Genomic DNA, 7,595 nt, shown 5'->3' with positions numbered 1-7,595 from the left:
GAGAGGGTGTGGGTATCTTTCCATAGCTGAAAGTACTTAAAAATTACTGAGAGGAAAATAATCTAAAGAAGATATCATTCTTGATAAAGAAATGAGGCAGTTTCAAATTAAAAGTACAAGATTAAGTACTTTTCATAAAATATTAAAACTAAAATCACATGCATAAGGTATTTAATTATAAGAATAGCAGTGAAATTTTAAAAGGACAGGATTTATCAATGATAAATAGGCGTTTTTAGTGCAAATACTGCAGAAAAATTTTCCAAGCAAAGATCATAATCATTCTAATCTATATAAAAAACAATCTCAGTTCTTTAAACAATGTAGAGTACATCTGAATTCAGCCATTTCAATGAAATGCCAACTTACAAACCTTAAATCTAAAATAATGTACTTAGTTTTATGTCTCATTTCTCTCTTGGCGGTCCATGTTTTCAGGAAAATCTGTAATGGACCATGAAGTTGGCTGTGCATTGCTATCACTTGTTTAAGTTTCTCTTCCTTGGCTCTTCTACAGTGGCAAACTGTTCTTTTTTCCATGAAGCTACTGAGAAAATCATCTATTTCAGTTTTTCCCTCCGAGAAATCTTCAGCAATATTATCAGATTCTTCCTCAGCTTCATGTGCAGCGACTTTCCATCTTGCCTGTAGGGCACTTGCACTACAACTCTCACTCAGTTCATGTTGTCTCTGCCTCTTCTTTTCAAACGTAGATTTCATTTGTGTAAGTAACTCATACTTATCTAAAACAGTTTGCCTTTTGGCTTCCAAACTGGGCTCCAAGAGGAGAGTTTTCTTGCTAATTCCTCAATACTTTTTACTAAATCACCCTTGTCATTAATAATTTGTTTTAGTTGAGGTAAACTCAAACTGTTCTAGTAATACTTCCTCTTGTTCATTCATATCTGTGAGTTGTGACACAATTCTGAGAGTTCTGGAAATGCATCAGGGACATCTGGCATCTTGTACCCAAAACCATTTTGGCTTATAGGTGTTGAAGTTTCCATTGTGGGAACAGGCAATGGCCGACTTGAAAGGACACCAAATGTAGGAGCAGCAGACTTGGCTGTTGTATAACTTGTTGAAGAAGAAACAGTGTCAGTAACAAAGAAGTTATGTTCTGTTAGCTTCTTGAGGAGGATATGCAGGAAGAAATGGAAAACCCTAAGAAGCATAAGGAGGCAGCCCACCTGGGTTACTATACAGGTATGGAAATGCTGTTGAAGTGGGAGCTAAAACAGGAGAATTCTTCCAAAACTCATCCAACAGACTCTGGCTAATCTTTCCAAGATCTGAGTGTATTGTAAAATTGCTTACTAATTGAGAGGTAACATATATTCCATGTTTATCCATTAAAGGATGTCAGATTGGTGGATAAACACTGATTGCTGGTTTTTCCTGAGGAAACTGTGGAGGAAGTACTATATTAATGTTAATTGTCAAGTTGTTTACAGTGAAGGGCAATCTGTATTCCACATCTTTCTGTATTTCAGCTATACTGGAGTGGGAGTTCCGGAGGGACTCGATCAAGCACTGCTTCTGCTGTTGGAGGCTGGTGAGGCCACCACCAGGGATCCTGCTGTGGAGAAGGAGGCGCTCTTGGTCAGGGGAAAGAGCCAGCTCATCCTCCTCGCGTCCCTGGGGCAGGAGGCCCTACAAGGTTTGGGCCTGCTTCTCCCAGAGGCTGCCTGGCAGGTCTCCAGCTACAGAGGAGTGGCCTGAAATACCCAAGGTTCGAGTCCGGTTGTGTGTGTGTGGGGAGGAGCAGAGGGGCAGGCCGTGGGGCAAGCCAACGGCGCCTTTTACCAAGTAAACCAGGTTCCTGGTCCCCGGGTTTGGGGGACCATGACATAACTGGAGAGAGCTGGAGAGAGGTAAATTGTCAAGCAGGACACAAGCAACCAGGATCCTACCCTTGGAGGCCCAGGTGCTCCAGACTGGCTAGCCAGTCAGATTGTAACCTGGCTGCGCTCGGCGTGCCTGGCCTCGTCCTACCATGAGCACATTTCTTATCAAGCATTGCTGCCTACTCCTTTGTTTCCCTTTGCCATCCCTGCTGCGACACCCCCTCTCCCCCATCTAGTCCCCCGACTCCTCCCCAAAGTTCTAAATTTCATTTTTCAACTTAATGTCTTGTATATTTCATTGTTGTAATGGGTTCCTATTTAAACAATTTGTTTTTCCCTTCCCCTCCACAAATTATACCAACATTAACTACAGTGAAAACAGGAGTTATACCGTGGGGGAGGGACACACCAAGCAACAACAACAACAACATATAACCCTGGGCTGGGAAGGTCGCTCAGTGTTAGAGTTCTTGCCTTGAATGCAGGAGGCCCTGGGTTCAATTCCTCAGTACCACATAAACAGAAAAAGCTGGAAGTAGCACTGTGGCTAAATAAGTAGAGCACTAGCCTTGAGCTGAAGAGCTCAGAGACAATGCCCAGGCCCAGAGTTCATGCCCCACAACCGAAAAAAAAATCACTTTATAAAACATTAGAAGCAATAGAAAGCAAGAAAAAACACTTCAGTCCTTATCTTGAGGTCCATTTTGCCTAACTTCAACTTATCTGTCTTTTTCTGCTTGACTCAATACATACACTGGTTATTGCAAATTAGGGAAACCATGGGACCTATGTTTCTTTGGGCCTGGCTTACTTCACTTAATATAATTTTTTCCAAGTCTGTCCATTTCCTCACAAATGGGGCAATGCCATTCTTTCTGATGGAGGCATAGAATTCCATCGTGTATATATACCACATTTTCTTGATCCATTCATCTACTGAGGAGCATCTGTGTTGGTTCCATATCTTAGCTATGGTAAATAATGCTGCAATAAACATAGTTGTGTTGATAGCTTTAGTATGGTCTTGTTTCTGATCATTCGGGTAAATGTCCCAAATTGAGTCAAAGGGGAGCTCTATGTGGAGTCTTTTGAGGAACCTCCATACTACTTTACAAAGTGCTTGAACAAGTTTACACAACCACAGACAATGCAGTAAGCTTGGACAGTTTTAAATTAGCTACCAACATATTCTTTTTATATGTTTTTATTGTAAAAATATTGTACGGAGGGGTTACAGTTACATGAATAAGGTAGTGAGTACATTTCCTATCCAGAATTGTTACCCCCTCCTTTGTTTTTGCCCCTACCATCCCTTCCCTCCCCAATTCCACAACTCCTCCCACCCCCTTCCAAAGTTGTAAAGTTCATTTTTAACATAGTGTCTTGTACATCTCATTGTTACAATGGGTCAAGCTCTTTCCTTACTTCAGCATTTTATTTCCTTCCCCTTCCCAAATTAGAAAAAATGTATATACAAGATGCAGGGCACTGGAATCAAGTACAGATATTTTTTTCTGCAAAAATACTATAGGATGAGAGCAAAAACATACCTTGAACAAAGGTTCTATTGGCTTTCTCTGCAGAATATGTGTAAAGCCTGCAAATGAATCCAAGATATCCTCAACCCACAGACTCACAAATCATGTAAAATTTGACTCATATTCTATACTACATTGTTTAGAGATGAGTGTGTGTGTGTGTGTGTGTGTGTGTGTGTGTGTGTGTGTGTGTGTGTGTGTGTGTGTGTGTGCGCGCGCGCGCAGGTATTCGGGATTGAATTAGGATCTAGGCACTGCACTTTTGCGTCTTTAGTCAAGAGTGATACTCTCACTTGAGACACTGGTCCACTTCTGGAATTTTTTTAAATAAGTTTTTTTTTAATTGTGAGAACACTGTACAGAGGAGGGGTTGCAGTTACATGAGCAAGGTAATGAGTATATTGCTTCTGAATCATTGTTGTCTCCTCCTTTTTTTTCCCCCTACCATCCCTTCCCTCCCACTTCCACAACTACACTCTCCCGTTCCCCCCGACCTAAATTGTAAAGTTTGTTTTTCCACCTAAATTGTAAAGTTTGTTTTTCCCTCCCACTTCCACAACTACACTCTCCCGTTCCCCCCACCTAAATTGTAATGTTTGTTTTCCCTGTTTTCTTGTACATCTCATTGTTGCAATGGGTCAACCTATATCCCTGTTTAAACAATTTGTTTTTCCCTTCCCCTATACAAATTATACCAACATCAAATACAGTGAAAACAGGGGTTATACCATAGGGGAGGGACATACAAAGCAACAAAGAAATCACATGGTACCTTATAAATACATTAGAAGCAATAGCAAGCAAGAAAAAAAAACACAATTGTGTCCTTATCTTGGCATTCATTTCCCTTAACATAATCTTATCTGACCTTTTTCTGCTTGTCTCAGACATATTCTAGTTGTTGCAAATAAGGGAAACCACTTGTGGCTTTGTGCTGGTTCATTGGAGATGAGTCTCATAGACATTTCTGTACAGGTTGGCTTTGAGCTGAAATCCTCACATCTCCACCTCCTGACAGGTATTATAGACATGTGTACTTTACTGTTGCTCACATTTGCTACTGATAAATTTAATCCCAAGCACTGTATTTTAGCTATGAACTTCAGAAACAAAATTTTCTGGCTTTATTAAAATTTAAAATGAAATGTGCCTGCTTTTTTCTTTCTAAATAAATGTGCCTGCTTTTTTTTTCTTTTAAGAAATCCTTTATGGGGCTGGGAAGGTGGCTCAGTGGTAGAGCTCTTGCCTTGCATGCATGAGGTCCTGGGTTCGATTCCTCAGCACCACATAAGTAAAAAGAAAAAAGCCTGAATTGGCGCTGTGGCTCAAGTGGTAGAGCCCAGGCTCAGAGTTCAGGCCCCACAACAAGCCCCCCCCCAAAAGAAATCCTTTATATGCTTTAATTCTTATTTAGAAAGAACTTGGCTTCAGAAAGATTAATGAGAATTTTAAAATTTACCACCCAGCTTAAGAAATAAAGCTTGCATGAACACAGTCTTAGACTTCTTAAATCTAAAAGTATTCTCCAACTTGAATTTTTTCTGTCAGCTTTTACAACAAGGAAAGGAAATTGTTCCAAAGAATTATGACACTTGATACTTATTTGGCAAAAGTAGAGCATGACAATAGTAAAATACGGTTATTTTAAGGGGTTTGAAGCAAAGGAATACTTTGAATCTCCATAGTCTATTCAGATAGAATTTTAGAGACTTGGCATGGTCTTGGAGACACAGCGTTTGTAGGCATCCTTGAAGGACATATGTTCATGTCTGAAGTGTTGGATTCTTAAGGATGCCCAAGACAAAATTTAGTATCAAAAATCTGTGAACACAGAAAAAATAAGGAAATAACAAGGAGCACAAATCTGGAGATGAAATCTCTTACAGGACTTTGAATATATTAGAGAAAGTACAGAGAAAGACCAAGGTAGGCTGGCCAGCTTCGTATTTCCCAGATTTCCCTCTGTGTTTGATAAGAATGATTTTGTCTTAATATCACCTGCTTCAAGAGGTATTTATTATTGCTGTTGTTGTAGTTGTTGTTATTATTATTTGTGACATGGCTAAACTGCATGTTTTGCATGTATGTAGATTTTAATCTCACGGAAATTTCTTTGGTAGTGGAATCTTCATAGTTAATTGGCTCAAAATTATATCATTTAGAAGGAGCCTAGTTATAGGAAATGTACTCATTACCATATTCATGTAACTGTAAACCCTCTGTACAGTATCTTTGCAATAAAATATATACCAAATAAAAAGAAGTAGCTTAATATAATATGCCTAATTTCCTTAATAAATAAGAATGTTTGGACAAGGAGATAATCATTGAAAATAATTCAGAACAGAAAAATGATAGTAATCTAGAATTCAAGGAAAAGGAAGGCCACAACAGACCCTTTTAATACAGCCTAGAGCAAGAAGTAATCTTTACTTTTGTAGCTCCCAAAATTGTGAAAAAAAAAACCTATCATCCATCTATCTGACTGTCTGTCTGTCCTTCTCCATCTGCTTTTCTTTTTTTTTTAATTTTATTTTATTTGTGAACATACTGTACAGAGGAGTTACAATTACATGAGCAGGATAATGCGTACATTTCTTACCAAGCATTGCAGCCTCTTCCTTTGTTTACCCTTCACATCCCTTCCCAGCCTCCCCCCCTCCCACCCAATCCCAAACCTTCTCCTTCTCTCCCTTACCCCCCCCCCCGCACTGACATTGCAAGCAGAAAAGGTCAGATAATGTGATGTCAGGAAAATGAACCCTTAGATGTGTATTTTAATGTTTTTTTTCTTTCGTGCATGTGTTTCTAACGCATTTATAAGATTATCTCTTTGTTGCTTTGTATGTCCCTCCCCCACAGTATAACCCCTGCTTTCACTATATTTGATGTCAGTATAACTTGTGGAGGAGATGGGGAAAAACCAGTTGTTTAAGGATACAGGTGGACCTGTTGCAACAATGAGAAGTATAAGTTGTCATGTCCATCTGCTTTTCTATATAACATCTATCTGATTTAGTTTAGGAAGTAGAATCATTAGCTTTATGCATGTTAAGTTCACTGAGCTACAGTCCCAGCCCAATTTCTGTAATCAGAGTTTCTGTTTGACTTCCTTACTGCACCTTTAGGGAATGGATACATGTGTGGGTCTTTCCCTTAGTACTAACTAGCAATAAGCAATAATAAGCCATAAACAATATAACACTATGTATTACTAGAAATAATGGAGCTCTCTTAGAATGCATAAATTTTATGCTTATCTAAGTATAATATGTTATAAAATAACTGTATAAGCATAATAAGCAGATATTTTATGTATCCTTTATTAGCACATGTTTCCGGAGGGAATATTTCCTGAAACCAGGCTGCATTGCCAGCTACACCTGACTAAATTTAGCTGGAGATCACAACAGATTATCTTCTTATCCCTCTACTTGCTTATCAATATATGGTTGTTATAGTCTAAACAATAATTAGAGGGCTAAATGCAAGATTCTTCATTGCTGAGTGCAGTCGGTAAATTTTCCTCTGATATACTGTAAACATTCAGTATGCATTTATATATCTTTTATAAATTCAGGAGAATTTTTGTTCTATTGTTTTCATTTTCTTTATGCCTTCTAAAACCAAGGTGAAACTTTGTCTTTCATTACTTTACCATTATCTTTTTCCTTAATATTCTAGTGTGTTCGATTGTTATCTTTATCTTTCCTGGTTTGGGCTTTATTTCTGAATTTTTGACTAATATCTGTCATTTTCTAAGTCATATAACTATGCTTTCTGTTTGCCCATCCCTTTTCTTTCATGTGACTTTCTCAGTAAGCTTGCACTTTGCCCAGAGTGGCAAAATATTCCAATGCTTGTTTCATGTATGTTGTAAGATCTTCTCAGTTTTCATCCCATTATCAACTGTTACTTGTTTTGCGGGAATCTCTAGCACTTTAAAATATTATCGCTGTATGAATCCTATAATTTCTGTTTCTTTTAAAAATATCCACTGAGGAGAAATTGCTTTACTCAGATTTTGTAATTATAGTCTATTTGGAGAAGGACAAGGGAAAGAATTTTCCACAGGTTGTTTATATTTCTCTTTTGGTCGGTATTTTCATTTCTGAATATTTATTTTTTATTTTTTCCAAAAAACTGGGATACTCAAAAACGGAGATAAAAGCTGAGACTTTTAACAAGTGGAAAATCCTTCCCTTCCATC

General features: G+C 38.3%; 1 pseudogene; it reads right to left on the bottom strand.

Annotated features, from left to right (window-relative positions):
- Positions 1–373: 373 nt before the first annotated feature.
- On the bottom strand, positions 374–1,625 carry LOC138831530 (vacuolar protein sorting-associated protein 37A pseudogene; annotated as a pseudogene).
- Between the last annotated feature and the right edge of the window lie 5,970 nt (positions 1,626–7,595).

The sequence above is a fragment of the Dipodomys merriami genome, unplaced genomic scaffold, assembly GCF_024711535.1.
Source record: "Dipodomys merriami isolate MVZ:Mamm:240054 unplaced genomic scaffold, mDipMer1.0.p SCAF_1991, whole genome shotgun sequence".
Classification (NCBI taxonomy): domain Eukaryota; kingdom Metazoa; phylum Chordata; class Mammalia; order Rodentia; family Heteromyidae; genus Dipodomys; species Dipodomys merriami.
This window is presented reverse-complemented; position numbering and strand designations above follow the sequence as displayed.